The sequence below is a fragment of the Oryctolagus cuniculus genome, chromosome 10 (assembly GCF_051225735.1).
Source record: "Oryctolagus cuniculus isolate XC-2025 breed Fujian yellow rabbit chromosome 10, ASM5122573v1, whole genome shotgun sequence".
NCBI classification, from domain to species: Eukaryota; Metazoa; Chordata; class Mammalia; order Lagomorpha; family Leporidae; genus Oryctolagus; species Oryctolagus cuniculus.
In genome coordinates this window covers 63,963,660-63,985,154 of record NC_142876.1, presented here as the reverse complement: position 1 = coordinate 63,985,154, position 21,495 = coordinate 63,963,660, and the positions used below count along the sequence as shown (strand labels likewise).

Genomic DNA, 21,495 nt, shown 5'->3' with positions numbered 1-21,495 from the left:
GTAAACCATTATGGAAGATGGTATGGGGATTCCCCAGAGATTTGAAAATTGATCTACCATAAGATCTGGCCATCCGACCCCTGGAAATTTACCCAAACAAAATTAAATCAGTATATAAAAGAGTTATTTGTGCCCTCATGTTTATTGCAGCTCAATTCACAATAACTAAGATATGAAGTCAACCCAAATGTCCATCAGTCGATAACTGGATAAAGAAAATGTGGTATATATAAACTATGGAATACTACTCAGCCATAAAAAACAATAAAATTCTGTCTTTTCTGGGTTGCACCTGGAAATCATTAGGTTTAAATAAGCCAGTTTCAAGAAGACAAATATCATGTTTTCTCTGATATATAGCAGTTAATATAGTGTACAAAAATGTATAAGAAATAAATGGTCACTTGGGTTATGATTGTTGTTTTTAGCCTTATCTATACTCCTGTGGAATTATGGTCTTCCTACTTTTACTTGTTGAATATTATGATTAGTGATGAATTAAGCCTGTGAATATAGAGTGGGTTAAAATTATGTCTTTGTAAAATTTGATGGAGAGACAGGAAGGAGGTAGGGATATTGGGAGGAAGCAGGAAGTGAGGGAAGTGTGGTTGTCTTCTTGTAACTGTACCTAAGAAATGCATAAAATCTCTTCTCTTTATATTAATAATAAAAAAGAAGATCCGAATTCATAATGGCTTACCCAAGTCTATTAAAAATGGCTCAGAATTCATTATTCTATAAGAGTTACATGACCCCAACCGAGTCGCCTGGGTCTAGAGAAGCTGAAAGTATCACCGTAAAGTAAGTTTACACAATGGTGATGAAATGGCATGGTGGCACTTGGAGCAGGACTGAGTAGGTATGAATTCCCTCTCCTCTACTAAGTGCTGTGAGACCATGACCTAATTTCTCTCATCTGTAAAATGAATTTTGATAATTACTGGCTGGCTGAGTTGTGACCAGGATGTAAAAAAAAATACTTGTCAATCAATATGTACATAATGCTCAATAAACATAGGTTCCTTTTGTTATTATTATGCTATGCACTTAAGAAATTGGTATTTTTATCTTCGACCTTGTTAGAAATATCTTTTTGAGTTTCCAGGGGCATTTGATAAATTCTGGCCACTGTTAGTCACCCAGTAAAAACACTGCAATTTGTAGCAGACACTGGGTTCTGTTTGCTTGAGATGTCACCAAATAATCAGTCTCATGTGGGAGCTGCTCAGAGGAAAGCTTTATTTACCTGTGACAAGTAAAGGAGACAGTGAGAAGACAGAGCTTCCTGAGAAACTGCCTCTAGAGAAACTGCTTCCCAAGAAGCAGTTTGCGAGGGTGTTTATATTAAGGGTTAGGGGAGTGTCCAGGATGTAGAGAAGAAGGAGCAAAAGAGTTCTTCCTGCACAAGTAACATCCAAGTTCAAGCACTCCGTGTTCAAACGTCTGACTCAAACTGGTCTCCTGCATCTTTTCTTGTTGTGATCTGGCCCCTTCTGAGTGCAACACTGTGAGATAAGCTTTCCTGGAACACCTGAAAAACAAGCTTCACCAAGTAAACTGTGTGAGAGTTTCTGTTTGTTCTTGTGTCTCCTTCTTGCCTAAATCCTACTCTCTTGGTTACAAACACCAAGCCTATAAACATTTCCACGGAAAAGGTGATGACTCTTATCAGATGGCGTGCTTGCAACCTGAGCAGGCGTAGGCAGATGACAGGAAATGGATGTTTGCTTGCTGAAACATCATTTAGTGACAAAGGTGTAGATATGCGATTACTGATCGTTGTCCAGTTCAAAAATGTCCTGGAAAGCCCAAAGGCCTTGCCATCCATGCAGGAGTAGAAGCACAGCCTTGAAGATGAAGTCTGCTCACCATGCTGGCATTCCAAATTAGCCATTTACAGTTGGGGACTCAGAAGGCACGCAGGATAACATTTGGCATATACAGTGGGCTTATATAGCAGTGAAAGAGTAAGTCCTCTTACCCTCAGTTTCTACATCTGTAAGATGTAACTACAGACCACAGTTACCATAAAACATAGCTGCAGGATTGACACATCCCTGTGGCTTTCTTTCTCGGAGTGGGATGCTCTGTATATCATACATCTGACACCAGATAAATGGCTTGTAAGATAGGAGTGTAAGGATGACTCCCACAGTAGTTGTAGTAATCAAACTTCTGTTGGATCCAGAGGATAGTTATGTTGCGTGCGCTGTCATCTGCCAGCCAAGAGGCCATGCTGAACACGATTTTCTGTCTACTCATGAGCACCTCCTTTGGGGAATCCACAACTCTTAACAGCTGGCTGAATAGGAATAGTGTCATACTAGGAAATACGAAGAGGAAAGCATGTGGATAAATGTCATCATGCTATTTCATTACAGTTGTATCCTCAGACCCCAGAATGCTGTCCGGCATAGGTGCTCTCAAGAAAGGTATATATTTGCCTGGGCAGGCAGTGAAGGAAGGCCCAAGTACCTGGGCCCTTCCCATTCACATGGGATACCCAGACAGAGCCCCAAGTTTCTGGTTTCAGCCTGGAGCAACCCTGGGCTGTTGCAGCCATTTGGGGAGTGAACTGATGGACAGAATCTCTCTCTCTCTTTCCCTCTCTCTGTCTCTCTTTCTCACTCAACCTTTCAAATATATTTAAGAAATAATTTAAAGAAAACAATTTGATAGGGAAGTCAGTAAAATTAGAATCTTATGTATATTAATGAATAATGTTTACTAACAGATACACCGCTCTGAGATAATGAACTGTTTTCAAAATGAGATATGTAACAGGACTTCACAGCAGCCAAATCAGACAAAGTCTAAAATGTACTATATTATCATGATATATTAAATATATTGCCATAAGAAAAAGATGAGAGGTATACATTTATAAACTTACATTTAGTGAGTGAATCTATATATCAATATACTTCGTATATTGTAGAATAAATGAAAATTGTATATGGAATCCTCTCTACTTCCAATACCAAAGTTTCACAGCTAGCAAAATCATGAGGATAATTTTTCCATGTAATAGCCATGAGTACGGCCACATGACTTCACCCAGGAATGCCCCGGCACCAGGCACCTTCCTCTTTCCCAGGGACCTGAAGGGACCAGTCATCCAGGAAGAGGAAAGCAGCTGTTTTGTGCCATGTCTGTAGAGGATGTGTACAAACAAGAAGGGGGAAGCTGCAGGGAAAAGAAAAAAACAACATAAAAGCAGAGGACACCAAAAGGCTGCAGTCGCCTGAAGGTAAATTGCTCCTAATCAAATTACCTTTGGAGTTATATTTCATCTGGATCAGATTTGCGGTCTCTAGATAACAGTTATTCCTCTGATTTAGGAAATGTACCCTTTTCTACCATTGTCAGTTGAAACGAATTCAGAACAAAGAGCTTCCCAGTCCTCTGAAGCACCGTGGTAAAGGATGTAATCATTCTTTCTCAAGTATCTTATCCTCTTAAGCTTCTTTCAGTCACCTTGAGAGGATTGTTAAAAAACAGCCAAACCTCAAGTGACCATTTATTCCTGCATGTGGTACTGACAGAGCCAGACTAGATCAAGACATCAGGTCCAAATTGTGCTTCAGTCTTTCTTTGTATAAAGGAACAAAATTCTTGTTTTTTTAAGATGTACTTTTATTTACTTATTTGAAAGGCAGAGTGAAAGACAGAGAGAAAGTGATTTAGAGAGAGAGGTCTTCCATCTACAGGTTCACTCTTCAAATGGCTTAAACAGCTGAGGCTGGGCCAGGCTGAAGCCAGGAACCTGAGACTCCATCTGGGTCTCCCACTTGGGTAGCAGGGACCCAAGGACTTAGGCCATCCTCTGTTGCTTTCCCAGGGGCATTGGTAGGCAGCTGGATCAGAAATGGAGCATCTGGGACTCTAATGGGTACTATGGTATGAGATGCCAGTGTTGCAAGCAATAGCTTAACCTGCTCCACCACAATACCACCCCCAAGTTATCTTTTTTGGGGAAATAAATATTCATGATTCTGAGTAACCAGCTTCTATCCTAAAGTTGTTTATAGACACAAACTCATTTATGCATTCCCACCCTGATCCCCCACCCAGTCAAGCACCACTCAGAATGAAGGAAATGGAATCAAGTAGTAAAATAACTAGGAACATTGATTTGCTATTACTGACAGTCTACCATGATAAAACATGGAATCATTTATCCCTTATGTTGGAGGCTCAGAGTCGCTTGCCAGGTTCACAGGCTCCATCTGGACGACTAACAGGCAGCCTGCCACCATTTAAGTTCCTGGGCCCTGGCAGCAGACCACCAGAGCTGAATCCTGTCTACATCTCTTCCTCGGTCTGTGACTTTGGACCCTAACTGAACCTCTCTAGGCTCCCATTTCTTTTGGGTGGAGTGGCAAGGATGACAATGGTACTTACTTTGTGGGGCAGTTGTGAGTACTAAGTGAATCAATGCTTAGAATAAATGGCATCTCACAAATGCTGTGTAAATGCTGGCTATTGTTATTATCCTTGTGATGCAAGCAATGAGAATGAACTTACCCTAGCACAAGCAGCAGCAGAAGTGGTGGTGATAGTTCTAAACATACTCAGGACAGAGTTTTTAAAGGATGATTGTCTTAGGAATCCTCCAGCGTCTCAGCCTAGTTTCTCCATGGCTTCAAGATGCACCATACAGGTCTTGTCTCCTTCCAGAGACAGTAACGTTCTCATCAAGAAAATACAGCAGAGTTCTCATGGGGCAGCCCAGCTCTAGTCCAGATCCCATTCTCAACCATAGGTGATGATCCAGGCCAGGTCTGGGTCATGTGATAAGTCCTGGGACAGGAAGCCTGGTTCACCCAATCCAAACAGCATGGCCCAGGGAGAGTTCTGCAGGAAGGCACTCAGGGTCATGCCCCAAATAAAGGGATTAGGAACAGACCTAACCTATAGATGGTCCCAGTGGTTGGCAGGTGGAAGACTGGAGAGAAAAATTGCCCTGTCCCTTCAACAGAAGTTTTATTTCTCCATCCCCTGGTTATGCTCCTGTTTTCAAAGCTGTTCTAACTCGGCTGTGTGCCCATGCCAGGCACAGGATTCAAGTGACACCACACTCTAGTTTCTGCCCTTTGGAACTGCTCTCTTATCATGTCCAAGTCCTTCTCCTTTTTGAGAAAGTCACAGTGAGGTGTTGGTCCCATAGCTTTATTTCATGGTAACTACAGTCTTGACGTTACATCTTACATTCACAGATGTAGAAACTGATTGCTGTCATCGTGGGTGGAAAGGTGAGGTGGATGAGACTTCCAGCTTCACATTCTGACTTCTGAGAGTGCCTCTCCAAGCACTTTCTAGAAATGTTAGTTAAGAAAATCCAATTTTGAGGACCAGAACTCGGCACTTGAGAGTTTTCAAAATCCTAAAAGCTTCCCATTACATCTGTAACCATGGTTGGAAGACTGAATGTGGAGGAGTTGAAAGCATAATGAGGAAGGTAGCAGACAGTGATGTAAAGAGAAGGGCAGTGTTGCTCCCACACAGAGAGAGCTTGCACAGACGGCAGAGAGAGAGGAGAGTGATACTTAGGTGGATCTCAGAGAGGAAGAGGAGCACCCGAGTCTGCCTCTCTCTGGGTTAAACCTCTGGGATGCAGGGTAAAATGAGTGATGGGTTTGAGGACCTGAGAACAGAGAAGTTTAAGAGCCACTCCCATCTGACACCCTGGGATGAGGCAGTCCTGGCAAAAGAGATATTAAGGGGCCGACGCCTCCCTGAGCCCTGCACAGAGGGTGCGGAGAGGATCTCGAAGCTCCAATGTCCTCCATCAACACCACATGACCAGCTCTCATAGCAATCACTACTGTCAGTGATGAAACAGCCTTGTGGCTGAAGGCCTCTGGGTTGACCACCAGGCAGGGAGTCGAAGAGTAGGTGGAGCTAGGCCAAGCAGGGATCCCAGTGAACAGCAGGAAATGTAGGAGCCCCCACAGGAGTTTGGCTTGTTTTGACAGAGGGGCTGGAGAGTTCCCTTAGTAGGGGGGCAGTGCGGACACAGACTTGCTGCCCTGCCTCCAAAGGTAAAGTGGCTGAGCAAAGGTCAGAGGGCAGCACCACCCCAACCATGTCCTATGGTGTCCCCTGGGCCCACACACAACCTCAGCAGAAGATAGGAACCCAACACATGACAGAGTTAGAGCTCTGATGGGCTGAGTTTGCATCCTCAAGTGAGTGACTTCCTGATAAGACTGCTTTAAATCAGAAGGCACAGAATGTCTTTGAAGCAGGAGGAATAAAGGTAAGTTGAGTTTGAGGATAAATGAACAAAGGCACACTTTAAAAAAAAATCTGAGAGACAGAGAGAGAGAATGAATGTGATCCACTGATTCACTCTCCAAATGCCTGCAGTGGCCCCAGACTGTGCAAAAGCCTGGGAACTCTCAATCCAGGTTTCCTATGTGGCTGTCAAGGACCCACCTACTTGAGCCTTCACTGCTGCCTCCCAGGGTCTGCATTAGCAGGAAGCTAGAATTGGGAGTACTGCTGGGGACTCTGATGTAGGATGCAGATTTCCTAACAGGCAACTTACCTGCAAGGTCAAACACTTGCCCTTGAAGGTATATACTTTTCATACTTTTGAGTTTTGACTGTACTAGAAATGTAAAACCATGGAAATGAAAAAGAAAATGTTTGCCTCAAGAATTTTATAATCTAGGGCTGCACTGTGAGGTGAGGTATGAAAGACAGAAGTTTTCTACCTAATAATTTTGCATACGCTTGATCCTGACAATACACTTCATCTTATAAATTGGGCCCAAGGAACTAAAAAGAGAGATAAAGCCTAGAACCAGCAGTGCTCATATTCTATGGCAGAAATGTAACCCCAATTAAGAAAAACATAATAGGACAGGATGAATGTAAAGAAGCTGAAAGGGATGTTTTATGAAAAGAAATAGTAAGATGATTTATCAGTCAAGAATGGCAAGTTGCGGGAGGATACAGATTGACCTCTATCAGTTTTTTAAAAAATATTGAAAACATCAAGAGCCATTATTTGATTCCACTAAAAAAAAATGAGTTGGACGGCTCAGACTCTCACTCACTGTGGCAACTGGAGTTGGGATGAAGGGAAAGGCAGAGACAGAGCAGGGTGATGCTCCCATCCACTGGCTCACTTCCCAAATGCCCCTAACAGCATGGAACAGGCAAAGGCTGAAGCCAGGATCTGGGACTTCAACCTGCGTTTCCCATGTGGGTGGCAGAAATGCAATCACTGAAGCCAACACCTGCTGCCTCACGGGGTCAGCACAAGCAGGAAGCTGGAGTCAGGAGCCAGAGGTGAACATAGAACCCAGGTACTCTGGATGAGGACACAGATGCCCTAACCAGTCCTAACCACCAAGCCAAACACTCAGCCCCCCTGTGGCAGTCAGAAGTGGAGCAATCGTAGGTGTTGGATCTGCTAGGGAGGGGCCAGGGTTCACACAGTAGGTTTATTAGTGTTCCCCAAGGAAGGTTCTGCAGTGCAGCATCTGGTTTCACAGCAGACTCCACCCCAGAAGGAATTTTCTTCCAAAATACCTTTCAAATCAGATGCTGAAAAATTTCAGATGCAACGACAGAACACTCATGCCTCGGGGAAATCACAGATGCAGAGATTCAATTCACATGGAACTCTAAAGAAAAAGCTCGAAGCTACAGACCTGCAAACCCTCGCTGGGCAAACAAGGTTCAAGACTCAGAGTGGGCTTTGGGCAAATGAGTAAGCAGCAACCTGACTCAGTACTGAGCACCTTGATCCAAGACACAGGCATCTCAAAGCAGAGCAGACTCAGTTGTGGCGGCAGTGTGGGGCATGAAGCAGCAAGGTCATTCCATCACCATGGAGAAGCACTGTCATCAATTCCTCAGTGAGCAAGAACCAGACACCTGCATAAAAATACCCTTGGCTTCCTTTCTAGTTAACTTACCATGTACCTCAATCATACAGAGGTCTTATTACAGAGTATGGGTTTAGTCATTCTCAACAAATGTTTTTGATGCTTCCATAAAAATCCAAGTTAAATATCCCTCTGCTCATGCATCCTGACTGCTTATTAAAATCAAGATTCTGGCAAAAGAGCACTAACAGGATGTTTTTTGATGAGTACACTAAATAGGCTATACTTATTTATACGTCTAATTCTCCAGTCCCCTATCATCTCTCCAAGCATACAATCCGATGGTGTTTTGGGTCTCTTGGGTATGTAGACTAGGGAATGCACTCCTTTATAAGTCAGCATATGAGCTCCCTGTACTTCACAGCAGTGGTGTGTTGGGGTTGCTTGCATTGGTGCCTAAGTCAATGATTGCATTTTCAGGAATTTCATAAGCTAGGCACAACTGTGATTAAAAACTGAACTATATAAATATACAGGTAAATAACTTACATGAAGAACAAATATAAGAAATATTTTCTAATTATTTTCTTAAATTTTACTCCTTTTATGTCTTTGAGGCTCTTTGCATCTATTACTCCAGTATGGTAGAGATGCACTATGATGGTGGTGCTGTGGCTTAGATGTGATTTGCTTTCCCAGGCCCACATTTTCGAGGCTTGGTTCTCAGTGTGGTAATGTTGGGAGGTGGGACTTTGGAGAAGTGAGGTCCTTAGATCATTGGAGGTGTGTCCTCTGCAGAGATTAAGGTTTCTTATGGATCCTGGTTACTTCCTGCAACATAGCAGTTATGAAAGCCAGAGCCTGGCCCAATGGAGTTTCTCTATGCTTCCTGCCTTGCCAATATGATCTCCTTCCATTGTTCACAAATAATTTTCTGATTCAGAAAAGAAGTGACTTATTATCCATAAAAGAGTCATGTTATAATTACATCTTACTTGCTAACATAAATGTAAATATTCACCAACATTCATGTCAGAACTATATTATCACAGGTTAGCTACAGGTACAAGGATTCAGCAAAAAAAAAAAAAAAAAAAAAAAAAGAACAAAGGCAATTTGTGAAAAACTTCAATGCATAAAATTTACAAATAAATATATATTCATTATTTATAAATTGTGTGATACACATCCCATATATAAAATACATAATAAATTTACATGTACAACACACAAAATTTCCCCCCAGAGAACCAGTTGTCAAAAATATTGCTTGTGCACTTTCTTCTAGGGAAAGGTGACAACTGGTTCAGTTTTGAAAAAAGTGTATTTATCTGAAAGGCAAAAAGGCAGCCAGATAGCCAGAGATTTCCCATCCATTGGTTCATTCTCCCAAAAACCCATAATGGCTGAGCCTGGGCCAGTCGAAACCAGGAGCCCAGAACTCAATCTATGGCTCTCACATAGGTGGCAGGGACCCAAGTACTTTAGCTATCACTGCTACCTCGCAGGGTGCTTATTAGCATTATCAGGAAGCTGGGATTGCGAGCAAGCCAGGACTCAAACCTAGGCAGTCCCATACAAGGTGCAGGTGTCCTGAGGGGTGTGTTAACTCATGCACCAAATGCCTGGCCTTTTTGCTGTCTTTGTTGTAGAAATATCCACTTTCAGATCTCTGCATTTGGACTTTCTTGATTTCCAAGATGTTAAGAGGTGCTTGGCTTAAAGCTGCTATAGAAAAGGGAAAGCAACACTTACCTCTCTATTTTCTTTGCAGTTAGAAGTGTTAAGGATGAATTTGCACACCTTGCATTATCTGTGTTAATCCAGAGATCAGTATTATATTAAAAACTTATTAGCGGCTGGCGCCGTGGCTCACTAGGCTAATCCTCCTCCTGTGGCGCCGGCACACCGGGTTCTAGTCCCGGTTGGGGTGCCGGATTCTGTCCCGGTTGCCCCTCTTCCAGGCCAGCTCTCTGCTGTGGCCAGGGAGTGCAGTGGAGGATGGCCCAAGTTCTTGGGCCCTGCACCCCATGGGAGACCAGGAGAAGCACCTGGCTCCTGGCTTCGGATCAGTGCGGTGCGCCGGCCGCAGTGCACCGGCAGTGGCGGCCATTGGGGAGTGAACCAACAGTAAAGGAAGACCTATCTCTCTCTCTCTCTCTCACTGTCCACTCTGCCTGTCAAAAAAACAAACAAACAAACAAACAAAAAAACTTATTGGCAGTGGCTTTCAAGTTACTTTTACACATTTGAAAAAGATTTCAGTTTATGATCGTTAAAGGAAAATAGCTATTTTTTGCACTTTTTAAGAAAACAGTATAGTTCAGTGATTAAGGGCATGGACAGGAGAATCAAATACTTACATTTAAAATCTCAAACTGTAACCTTCTAGCTCTGTTAGCTATTGTGATCACTTCTCTGTCCTTCAATTTCCTGATCTGAGACATGACATGGTTACAGATCTGCTGCATAAAGTTGTTGTGATAGATTAACATATTTATTACATGTGATAGATTAACATATTTATTACATGTTTTATATATATTTAATTTATTTAAATATATTTATATATAAATATATTTATTAAATATATTTATATGTTCATATATATTTATATGTATATAGATAGATGATATTTAGTACATGCCCGGCACACAGTTAAATGCTGTATTAGTTTTGCCATTGCCATTACCACCGTTGCTACTACTGCCATCACCACAGCTACAATTGCTGCTACACCACACAGTCAATTCATTAACTCAGAGATATTAAAAGGAAACTATAAGGAATCCTGACCTTAGATTTACTCTGGTGTAGAAAAGTTAAGTGACTAAAGATCACACGACTTTCAGCGTTTGAACTCAAAGTAGGTGTCCTGATAGTAATCATACTCTTGTTAAGCTGAACTTTCTGAGCTATACTTGATCTTTTACCTGAATTAGTTTATTTCCAGAAACTATAATTGGATACTTCAAAAACCTCACGGAAATGGAATTAAAAGGTATGTTCATTTTGGTGCAAAATTTTTTGAAATTCATGTGTATGAGGAACCCTCAAAGAGTTCATGGGAAGTGTGTGTTATGACAAAAACTATGCGCCGGTGCCGCAGCTCACTAGGCTAATCATCCGCCTTGCGGCGCCGGCACACCAGGTTCTAGTCCCGGTCGGGGTGCCGGATTCTGTACCGGTTGCCCTTCTTCCAGGCCAGCTCTCTGCTGAGGCCAGGGAGTGCAGTGGAGGATGGCCCAAGTTCTTGGGCCCTGCACCCCATGGGAGACCAGGAGAAGCAACTGGCTCCTGCCATCGGATCAGCGCAGTGTGCCGGCTGCAGCGCGCTGGCAGCGGCGGCCATTGGAGGGTGAACCAACGGCAAAAGGAAGACCTTTCTCTCTGTCTCTCACACTGTCCACTCTGCCTGTCAAAAAAAAGAAAAGAAAAAAGAAAAAAAAGAAAAAAACTATGCATTTCAAAATTTTGCAACCAAAATTTTTAAAAATTCTGTTCTCCATGGACTTCTTGAAGTGCCCTCATATGTGTCTCTTATGAAGAAAAAAATGCTTTTCTCGAGGCCGGCTTTGTGGCACAGTGGGTTAAGCTGCCGTCTGTGATACTTCCATCCCACACTGAGCACTGGCTGGAGTCTTAGCTGCTCCATGTCCCACCTAGCTCTCTGCTAATGTGCCTGAGAAAACAGCAGATGACCCAAGTGTTTGGATCTCTGGCACCCTCATGGGCAGACCCAGATGGAGTTCCAGGCTCCTAGCTTTGGTTTGGCCCAGTCCTGGCCACTGCCAGAATCTGGGGAATGAACCAACAGATGGAAGATCTCTCTCTATTTCTCTCACTCTAACATTATCATTTCAAATAAGCAGATCTGTTTAAATAAACAAATGCTTTTCTCTGTATTAGGATGCTCTACAGGTACATTGTCCAATAAAGTAGCCATTAGCCCCATATCTACTGAACAGTTGATGTGTGACTAGTACATCTTTTTTTTCTTTTATTTATTTATTTGAAAGTCACAGTTTGTACACAGAGAGGAGAGACAGAGGGAGAGAGAGAGGTCTTCCATCCAATGGTTCACTCCCCAATTGGCCACAACAGCCGGAGCTGTGCCAATCTGAAGCCAGGAGCCAGGAGCTTCCTCCAGGTCTCCCACGCAGGTGCAGGAGCCCAAGGACCTGGACCTGGGCCATCTTCTACTGCTTTCCCAGGCTATAGCAGAGAGCTGGATGGGAAGTGGAGCAGCTGGGTCTCCAACCAGTGCCATATGGGATGCCGGCACTTCAGGCCAGGATGTTAACCCACTGTGCCACAGTGCCAGCCCCCTGAAGATAACTTTCTACTCTTCTGCTCAAACATCACCTCCACTAACCCTACCCCTCATCATCATAGCAGTTTAGGTGGCAACCTAGGAGGTGAGAGCCAAAGTTTCAAAAATAACAGATGGGAGCAGGAATTTGGCTCCATCCTTAAGATGGTACTTGGGACACCTGCATCCCATTTGGTGACTCTGCTTGCAGTTCCAGCTTCCTGTTAATGCACAGCCCGAGAGGCAGCAGGTGATGGTTCACACACTTACATACCTACCACCCACATGGCGGACTGGATTGAGTTCCAAGCTCCTGGCTTTGGCCTGGCCCAACCCCGGCCATTGCAGGCATTTGGGGAGTGAAGCAGGGAATGAAGGGTCTGTCTGTCTCTGTTTCTCTGCCTTTCAGATAAATTTAATGAATTAATTATTTTTCAAAAATGAATGATATATGCAGGAGATCACTTTAAAAGCCTTTTGAAACTTTTATTTAATAAATATAAATTTCCAAAGTACAGCTTATGGATTACAATGGCTTCCCCCCCCAATAACTTCCCTCCCACCCGCTACCCTCCCATCTCCCACTCCCTCTCCCATTCCGTTCACATCAAGATTCATTTTCAATTCTCTTTATATACAGAAGATCAATTTAGTATATATTAAGTAAAGATTTCAACAGTTTGCACCCACACAGAAACATAAAGTGTAAAATACTATTTGAGTACTAATTATAGCATTAATTCACATTGAACAACACATTAAGAACATTGAGGAGTAAGTGCACAGTGACTCCTGTTGTTGACTTAACAAATTGACACTCTTGTTTATGGCGTCAGTAATCACCCTAGGCTCTCGTCATGAGTTGCCAAGGCTATGGAAGCCTTTTGAGCTCACCGACTCTGATCTTATTTAGACAAGATCATAGTCAAAGTGAAAGTTTTCTCCTCTCTCCTCCCTTCAGAGAAAGGTACCTCCTTCTTTGATGGCCCATTCTTTCCACTGGGATTTCGCTTGCAAGGATCTTTCATTTTTTTTTTTTTACAGAGTGTCTTGGCTTTCCATGCCTAAAATACTCTCATGGGCTCTTCAGCCATATCTGAATGCCTTAGGGCTGATTCTGAGGCCAGAGTGCTGTTTAGGACATCTGCCATTCTATGAGTCTGCTATGTATCCCGCTTCCCATGTTGGATCGTTCTCTCCCTTTTTAATTCTATCAGTTAGTATTAGCAGACACTAGTCTTGTTTCTGTGATCCCTTTGACTCTTAGACCTATCATTATGATCAATTATGAACTGAAATTGATCACGTGGACTAGTGAGATGGCATTGGTATATGCCATTTTGATGGGATTGAATTGGAATCCCCTGGCACATTTCTAACTCTACCCTTTGAGGCAAGTCCGATTGGGCATGTTCCAAATTATACATCTCCTCCCTCTCTTATTCCCACTTTTATATTTAACAGAGATAACTTTTCAGTTAAATTTAAATACCTAAGAATAATTGTGTGTTAATTAGAGTCACAGACCCCTGTTACTACAGAGCTTAAATACATGCTATTGTGTGGAAAAACTTTATTTGCAGAAAATAGGGAGAACAGAAACAATCAGAAAGGCTCAGGAAGCAAAGTGAGCAATAATTGGAATAAAAAGGAAAAACACATCTCATTCCTACCTCTTTCTTGACAAATTAAAACAAAATTTAAAAAATCATACGAATGGCTAAGTAATTTATCTCTATGATTCAAAAATAATTCAGGCACACCATGACATATGAGGACACGTCGGAGAATTTAATTTACTATTAACATGAAAATTTCATCTTGTTGAACTTTATTTTGCTTTCTAACATTCTCAGTAACTTTCCTGTTTAAAAACTGTCTTCCAGGCCGGCGCCGCAGCTCACTAGGATAATCCTCCGCCTTGCGGCGGCGGCACACTGGGTTCTAATCCTGGTCAGGGCGCCAGATTCTGTCCCGGTTGCCCCTCTTTCAGTCCAGCTCTCTGCTGTGGCCAGGGAGTGCAGTGGAGGATGGCCCAGGTGCTTGGGCCCTGAACCCCATGGGAGACCAGGATAAGCACCTGGCTCCTGGCTTCAGATCAGCGCGATGCACCGGCTGCAGCGCGCTGGCCGCGGTGGCCATTGGAGGGTGAACCAACGGCAAAGGAAGACCTTTCTCTCTGTCTCTCTCACTGTCCACTCTGCCTGTGGGGGGAAAAAAACTGTCTTCTTGGTCTCTAGCGAATTCTAACAATTAAAACATAATTATATACTCACTGACTTAAACACTCATGTAAAAACCAATAATTATGGAAGCAACACTGGCTCCTGGATGGAAATTGCCCATTTTCACTTTAATAATCTCTAGATTGTTTTCCTTCAGAGATGTAGAGTTAAATTTTTTAAGGTTAAAATAACTTTTGAATAATCATCACCTTTGTGATTTAATAACATAGACAATCAGTAATTATTGATATTGTTACCAAAATGAAGACATATTTACCAACTGCGACTTCTGCATTCTGAACCAGTCAGTCAAGAACATTCTCATTGGCTCTGTCGCTAAGTTGTCCGTATTTTCAGATATGAAAGTCTGAGAATATTTAAAATTCCTCTAATTTTGGGTGGGCGTTTGGCCTATCAGTTAGGTCACTGCTTAACATTCCATAGCAGAGTACCTGGGATTCAGTGCCCAGCCCTGCTTCAAACCCCAGCTTCCTGCTAATCCACACTACAGGAGACAGCAGTGACGGATCTAGTGGTTATGTCCTCACCATCATGTGGAAGAGCAAGACTGGGTTCCTCACTTCTGGGAGTCTGACCCAGGCCCTGGGAGTTGTGGGTGTTTAGGAAGTAAACCAGCAGACGTGCACTCTATTCCCCTTGTCTTTCTCTCTTTCTCCACCTCTCAAATAAATAAGTGAAAGCATTTTTAAATGTCCATCTCATTTACCTTGAGAACTAATTTAGGCATTCTACTCAATTCATTGAGAGAGTTTCTCTTTTGTTCTCAGGTCCAATTCATTAAACTTTAATATAATGCTCAAATAACCTTTAAGCTTCCTGTGAGTTTAACCATCAGTGGCACCACTGACTAACTACCACATCGAGAGGCTGGGTTCCAAATTAAAAAAAACCTCCTTTGGGAGAGTTCTTACACAGGGTGGTACTTACTTGGAACTGAATTAAGATTACCCAGATTTCTGGGAAATTTAGCTTTTAATGTTGTCATTTGGACAAGGCAACACTGAGATCATTCTTTTCTGATTCCCATAACTCATGTTTTTCAATATGAAAGATCAAGATGGTTCTGATTTGAAATTTATGCATTATTTCTAAAAAAATTACATGGTGGCAAAAGCAATACTAAGAGTCTTAGCTCTCTGAGGGTGCTAATATTCTCTATGGCTGCTTTCATGGTAAATAGCAGAACTGACTGATTATGACAGACAGCATGTGATCTGCAAGCTTAACATATTACAGTCTGGACCTTTAAGAAAACGTCTCTCTACCCCTGGACTAAGAGGTTCGCTGAGTCCTCTCTTTCACCCTGTCCTCCCCTAATGTGGGGGATGATTGAACCACAGCAACTCTTCCATCGTTTAAAGAACATGGCAGTACTTTCATGTCATGCAAAGGCTCCTTTTGCTAGGAATACCTTCCTTCTTTACCTGCACTTTTTCTTTTTTAAAAAAAGACTTACTTTATTGATTTAAAAGGCAGAGCAATTGAGAGAGAAAGAGAGAATGAATCTCATTCCTTGGTTTACTCTCCAAATGGCTACAATGATACAATGGCTGGGGCTGGGCCAGGCCAAAGCCAAGAGCTAGGAACTCCATCCGGGTCTCTGACATAGGAGGCGGGGGCTCAGGTATTTGCACCATCTTCCATTGCTTTCCTAGGTGTGTTAGCAGGAAGCTGCATGGGAACAGAAGCAGCCAGAACTCAAATCGGAGCTCCACTATGTGATGCTGGCCTGGAAACAGCAGCTTACCTCCCTCACCTCTGGCCCTTCACCTTCACTTTGTTGAGTTCTTGCTTATTCAAAATCCAGCTCCAGTGTCACTTCACTTGAGAGTTTTCTTTCCCTGACTATCCCATAAAATACGTCTTTTGTATCATTTTACTGTTTAAATGCATTGGTCAGAACGTTTCTATCATCTTCCTCCTCCTCCTCACCTTTCTATCCTGAAGTACATGAACAACTGATTCCTTACTATACTATCTTCCCACACAGCCTCAAAAGTACCCATTTACTCAGCTCTTCCCATGAGATATTTTGATTCTTCAACTAAGAGCTCTCTGATGCAGGGATGCTACCTTAAATAACTTTGATTCTCATTATTCCCAAATCCCTCCCTGATCTACTCCTTCCATCCCTAAGCAAAGACCAAAACATAGTGCCTAACCTACAAGTACAATAAATTACAAAAGGATCAGATATTAAACATAAAAAATAAAGCCACACAGGAACTTAAGAAAATAATGAATTTCTTTATAGCTTGGTAATGGCAAAACCTTTCTTAACTGTAATTTATGTGCTATAATTCACAAGCAATAAGAGAAAACAGTGGTAATTTGAGTACATAAAGATTTTCAATTTTTTTGTAAGTTTGAATTTATTTATTATTTATTTATTTGAAAGCCAGACTACAGAGAAAGGAACACATACATATACACAGAGAGAGAAAGTGATCTTCTGTCCACTGGTTCACTCCCCAAAGAGCCAAGGCTGGGGCCAGGCTGAAATCAGGAACCAGGAACTCTATTTGGGTCTCCTATGTGGGTGCAGGAGCCCAAGCACTTGGGTCACCATCTGCTCCCTTCATTAATAAGAAGCTGGATATGAAGTGGAGTAGGGACTTGAACCCAGGCACTCCGATATGGGATGTGGGCAACCCGAAGCATCAGCTTGACCTCCTGCACCACAATGCCTGCCCCCAAGTTTTCACATAGGAAAGGTACTGTGACAAACTAAAAGAAAAACATTTGTGTTTGTATCACATGAAAAGGACTATGTACTTAATATAAAGAGTTCCTAAACATAGAGAAGAGAGGACAACGCCCTATTGAAAAATGGGCTAAAGATATTAACAGGTCAGTCCCAGAAAGAGATGCAGAGTTCTTACTCTATAGAAAGGTGCTCAACTTCACTCAGAATAACAGCAATGCAACTTAAGCTACAATTAGGTTGACAAAATCTTAGCAATCTGAAGCATGTTAATGAGACCTTGGAGAAAACAGCTTGCTCATATATTGCTGGTGTTAAGTCCTCGTAGTACAGCCCTTATGGAGAGTGATTTTGTAATTTGTAGTCATTTGTAGCCAAACAATATCTGCATTTATCTGTTAACCCAGAAATTTCCCATCTAGCAGTCTAATCAAAGATACACTGGAGAGGAATGAAAAGACACTTGCAGAAGGCTGGTTTTTGCACCACGATACTCGAGATGGTGAAGAAGACAGTGGATAGCATTACAATAAAGAGAAAATGGATGATATAAAAAAGTGATCTAAATAAAACTTCTAGAAATGACAATTATCATGTCTAAAACTAAATATATTCTGGATAATCATAGGTTATACGGTGCGGAAGAAAAGATCAGTGAACTTGAAGATGAAAAAAGGATTCCCTCAAAATGAAATTCAGAGGGAAATACATATATATATATATACCTCACAGCCTCCAGGACCTCAGTGGGAAAACATGTGCAAGCATAATCCAAGAAGATGGACCTGGAAGAGAGAAAAGACTATTCAAATTTAATTTAAACTCCAAGCCTGCAGATCCAAGAACAATGAAACTCAAAAGCTGAAGAAACATGAAGAAAACCACATCAAGACCCAACATAATTGCTTTATCAAAATATCTAACCAATTTGAAAGTGAATAAATTATTTTCCAGGAGAGTAAAAGCTTATGATACAGTAGACTTGTACAATAATAACTGTAAATGGAATTTTCTTAAACAGAATACCAGAATGATACCAGATGGAGATTTAAATCAATAACAAATGAAGATGCCAAAAATGGCAAATATGCAGGCCAACATATTTTTTTTCATTTTCATATATTTAAAACATAACTGCTAAGACAAATAAAATCATAACAATGTATTGGAAGGTGAAATGGAAGTGAGGTCTAGTAAGATTCTCACACTATACATGGAGTATTGTAATATTGTTTGGACACAGATTTTAAATTAAAAATGATTGCTGCAGGCATTGTGGCATAGTGGGTAAAGCCGCTGCCTTCGACACCAGCATCCCATATGGGCACAGGTTCATGTCCTACCTGCCCACTTACAATCCAGCTCCCTGCTAATGGCCTGGGGAAAGCAGTGGAAGATGGTCCAAGTGTTTGGCCTCTGTCACCTCATGGAAAATCTGGATGAAGCTCCTGACTCCTGGCTTTCTCCTGGCCCAGCCTTGGCTGTTGAGGCCATCTGGGGAGTATATCGGCAAATGGAAGATTTCTCTCTCTGTCTCTTCCTCTCTGTAACTCTGCCTTTCTAATAAATAAATAATTTTTTGAAAAAAATTAAAAATGATTTGTTATACGGTAAAACTACTACTAAAATAGTACTCTATACTTTGTGTGTTTATGTGGGTGCAAACTGTTAAACTCTTTACTTAGTAAATACTAAATTGATCTTCTATATATAAAGATAATTGAAAATGAATCTTGATGAAGAATGGGATGGGAGAGGGAATGAGAGATGGGATGGTTGCAGGTGGGAGGGAGGTTATGGGGGGAAGAAGCCACTATAATCCAAAAGTTGTACTTTGGAAATTTATATTTACTAAATAAAAGTTAAAAATAAATTAAAAAATGATTTGTTATAAACCATACAGAAATTTACAGCAAAAATACTCAGTTAATTCAAAAGAAGGCAAAAAAGGAAAAGAAAGAACAGTAATCAACTTTAAGATGGGAGACTTAATCCTAACCATATAGATGATTACATTAAAGGCAAATAATCTAAACACACAACTAAAAGGCAGAAATTGTCAAGTCATATAAAAAAAGAGCCAAATGATGGGAGACCAGGAGAAAGCACCTGGCTCCTGGCTTCAGATCTGTGCAGCGCTGGCCGTAGCAGCCATTTGGGGGGGTGAACCAAAGGAAGGAAGACCTTTCTCTCTGTCTCTCTCTCTCACTGTCTAAATCTGCCTATCAAAAACAAAAACAAAAAAAGAGCCAAATGTATGTTGCCTACAAAAAACAAAACAAACAAAAAAATCCAAACAGTAAATATAAAGATACCACTAGTTAAAAAATAAAGAGATAGAAACATATAGCATGCAAGTGTATAGCAAAAGAAAGCTGGAATGCCGATCAGACTATTTCCCAGGAATAAGAAGTATAGTTCAAGGGCAGGCGTTTGGTGTAGTGATTAAGCTATTGATTGGGATGCTCATATACCACATCAAAGTGCCTTGAATCAAGTCCTGGCTTTGTCTTCTGGCTCTAATAGCTAGCTAATGTGCACCCTGGAAGGCAGGTACTTAGGTCCCTGCTGTTCACATAGGAGAGCTGGCTTGAGTTTCTAATTGAGTTCTTGGCTCCCAGGCATTTGGGGGGTGGGGTGAACCAGTGGGAGCTCCTCTTTGTCTCTCTAACCCTCAAATAAAATAAATAACTAAATAAATAATTATAACAAGTACAGTTCATAACGGTATAAAGTTTACTTCATCAACAGGGCATTATTCTAAATGGATATACACCTAACAACAAAACTTCAAAATACACCAAGTAGAAATATATAGCATCAAAAGAGCTAGAGAAGTTCGCAGTTTAGAGATTTAAACACTTGTCCCTTAAAAACTGACTGAAGAAGAAGACACAAACTAGTAAGGATATAAAACACTTGAAGAGCACTATCAACCAGCCTGATGTAACTGACATGGTGACTCTAGTAGCAGTGATTTTATTATACATTACCAGTGTCACAGAAAACTACCAAACAAAATTCTTTCTGGTAATCATATTATTGATGGAAATGGTGTCACATTAGCAGCTGATAACAATTACCAGATTTACCAAAATCAGATTCAAGAACCAACTTAGATCATCTCTCTCACTCAAATAATTTCAGTACTTAAAGCATACCAAGTAACTTTTTAGAATTATCTTTTATTTATTTGAAAGAGTTACAGTGAGAGGTAGAGACACAGGGAGAAAGAGATCTTTTATCAGGTGGGCTGGAGCAGGCTGAGGCCAGGAGCCCAGAGCTTCTTCCTGGTCTCCCACATGGGTGCAGGGGCCCAAGCACTTGGACTATCTTCTACTGCTTTCCCCAGCACATTTGCAGGGATCTGGATCGGAAGTGGAACAGTCAGCACTCAAACAGGATGCCAGCGCCCATACTGGGTGCCAGTATCAAAGGCAGCAGCTTAACCCACCGCACACAACGCCAGCCGCCATGTCAAGTAACTTTAAATCAATAAATTCTTTAAAAATCTAATTCTTTCTTGTGAAAAGTGATAAATGAAAGACTTCAATATTTATCTTTCCTTTATAATAAGAACTGCACCCCAGGGTAATCAAATAATTGATGAAGGAATCTTTTCATACAGAAATATTCCAAATAATAATCAAAGAAGGAATCACAGAATTAAAAATTCACTTCTGCAGAACCCCAGAAGAGAGAAACTAGATATTATGTATATCCTGGTAAAGGCAAACACTGTCACCTGTGAGGTATCTCCGTAAAAAGCATGTAACCTAAATTGGACTGATCCAGATCTAACTCACAGTGTAATGGGCAGAAGTACACAGTAACTGACATGTGGGCACGTGATCAGGGAGAGCTGAATGAAGGGAAGCTCAGCAGGCCAAAGACCAAAGACTTGCTTTTTTATTTATAACAATCAGTAACATAGGAATGACTGTTGATTTCAAGGGGTATGATGACAGTGTCAGGATAACACTTGAAAACAGTGTCTGTCTTAGAGATAAAGGGACATAATTATCATTCCCTTTCTAGTGGCACTAGGTGTTCTAACGGGAGTGGGGACAGGAGTAGCTAGCCTGGCGTATGGTACTACCCAGATACAGCAACTGGCAAACACCTTAAATATGGAGCTACAAAATGTTGCAGCCTCCATTATAAAACTGCAAGACCAGATTGACTCCCTGGCTGATGTGGCCCTTCAAAACAGAACGGCATTAGACCTCTTACTAGCAGAAAAAGGGGGAACATGCTTATTTTGGGGGGAACAGTGCTGCATTTTTACTAACAAATCTGGAGTGTTCAGAAACATGGCACAAGAACTTAAGGAACGCATTGCCAAATGACAACAGGAGTACCAGGGACAACAAGGATGGGATCTATTTT

At 41.6% G+C, this 21,495-nt stretch overlaps 1 long non-coding RNA gene across 2 annotated transcripts in view; it reads right to left on the bottom strand.

The window, feature by feature from the left end:
* LOC149123794 (uncharacterized) overlaps positions 1–21,495 on the bottom strand; it is a 44,851-nt gene that overhangs the window by 9,370 nt on the left and 13,986 nt on the right. Inside the window, exons 2-3 of one of the 2 annotated variants that reach the window (XR_016215143.1) lie at positions 17,832–17,891; positions 15,878–16,073 (exon numbers count right to left, since the gene is read on the bottom strand). This is a non-coding gene — a long non-coding RNA (uncharacterized LOC149123794). Of the gene's footprint in view, positions 1–15,877; positions 16,074–17,831; positions 17,892–21,495 lie in introns of those variants that run through there. The other variant, XR_016215142.1, reaches the window with a different exon arrangement.